Genomic DNA, 2145 nt, shown 5'->3' with positions numbered 1-2145 from the left:
GCATTTAAAAAACAATAAAAAATGGGGCACCTGGGTGGCTCAGTTGATTAAGTGTCCAATTCTTTTTATTATTATTTTGTTTTAAGTTTATTTATTTTTGAGAGAGAGAGAGCACAAATGGGGGAGGGACGGAAAGAAGGAGAGACAGAATCCCAACAGTCTCTGTGATATCAGCCCAGAGCCCGATGTGCGGTTCAAAGTCACGAATTATGAGATCATGACCTGAGCCAAAACTGAGAGTCAAAAGCTCAACCGACTGCACCATCCAGGCCCCCCTTAAGTGTCCAACTCTTGATGATTTTGGCTGAGGTCATGATCCCATGGTTCATGGGTTTGAGCCCCACATTGGGCTCTATGCTATGAGTATGGAGCCTGTTTGGGATTCTCTCTCACCTTCTCTCTCTGCCATACCCTACTTGTGCATGCTCTCTCTCCTTCAGAATAAATAAATAAACATTTAAAAAAAAACAGTGAAAAAATTTTATTTATGAGGTTCCTGAGTGGCTCAGTCAGTTAAGTGTCTGACTCTTGGTTTCAGCTCAGGTCATGTCCTCACGGATGGTGATTGAAAACCCTGAGTCAGGCTCCGTGCTGTTGGTGCAGAGCCTACTTGGGATTCTCTCTCTCCCTTTCCCAGACCCTTCCTCACTTGCTCTTTCTCTCTCTCAAAAATAAACAAACTTAAAAAAATAAAAAAAGATATTACATATTTATGTGTATGCTACCACATATTTAATTATTTTAAAATTAATATTTTATTTCATATTCATAATGAAAATTATTTTTAAATTCATAACCAATTCATCTCTTTGGTTCTTTTAATATCCTTTTAAATAAATGGTATTTTGATTTCTTTGGCTGTGATGAATTAGTTTCAACCATGATACCAGGATCCTAGTTGTTATATCAAAAAAGTAACAGAAACACATGTAGTCTGATTATCTTCATTTGCATAATTATACATTATGCTAACAATCTGCTAATTCATACACACACACACACACACACAACACACATGTATAGATACTCACACACTTGCACATATTAAAGATAGTATATGTGAAGAAAAATACAAAAACTATGAAATTACTTTTGTGAGCTGTGTGTCTTTGTGAGTTGGTTTTCAGGAGTAAAAAGTTTTATTCAACTGTCATTATAATTTTAATAATGTTAGTAATGTCTTCTTACACATATCATACTGAAACAAAAATAATACGATAGCATATAATACATAAATAGCATTATTTCTCTTTACTATCTGGAAAAATAATTCCTCTTGAATGTTGCAATTGAAAGCCAATAAAAGGGGAAATTACTGATTGTATGGCTACATAGCAATGTCTCTACAAACATTTGAAAATGACAAAAATTATATAATAATATTGTGAAAATAACATATTTCAACTAAGCATTTTTATGATGAGCAATAAACAATTAAGTTCTACTTACGATTCCAATCAATGCCCTTATATCTTTTTTATTTAGACTGAAAAAAGCAGCACAAATTTTCATACATCATAATATCAAATTCATTCTGTGTGATGAAGCTAGAAGTGTGTATGGAATAATTAGGAAGCATAAAGGGAAAAAAATCTTTATCTTATATAAATGTTTTAATATAATAATATTAACAAAATGTCAGATATGAAAAGACCAAATAAAATATATTATAACTAATGATTCTACACTTTATAATCATGCCCTAAAATATAAATTGTAAATTCAGTAAGAAATTATAAACATAATACATAGTATTTTAAATAATATATCTTATCTTTAAACAAGAAAATTAACAGTGTTAATTCAATGCTAGATAACAGTAGACACTATCTTTGGAGTAAAACCCTGTATATATGTGACTTCCCATTACTAAATCTCACTGGTTGATTTTACAGCCCATATATTTACAAAATATGAATATTACTATTCTCTCTTCGATCTAAAATTTACCTACAAAATATATTATACGTATCTGACAGTTTTAGAGAAAACCTTATTTTGTGGTTATTTCTTTGCTTTTATTCTGTCTGCTCTATCTTACATCTTAAGTTAGGTAAATTTTAAGCATACATGTATTTCTCATGAGTACCACCCACATATTTGGTTTTTGCTTTATAAACGTGTAGTGTAGCCAAGAAATCAGCT

Source organism: Panthera onca, chromosome D1 (genome assembly GCF_046562875.1).
Source record: "Panthera onca isolate mPanOnc1 chromosome D1, mPanOnc1 haplotype 2, whole genome shotgun sequence".
NCBI classification, from domain to species: Eukaryota; Metazoa; Chordata; class Mammalia; order Carnivora; family Felidae; genus Panthera; species Panthera onca.
The sequence above is the reverse complement of the archived record's forward strand: the minus strand, read 5'-3'. Positions refer to the sequence as shown.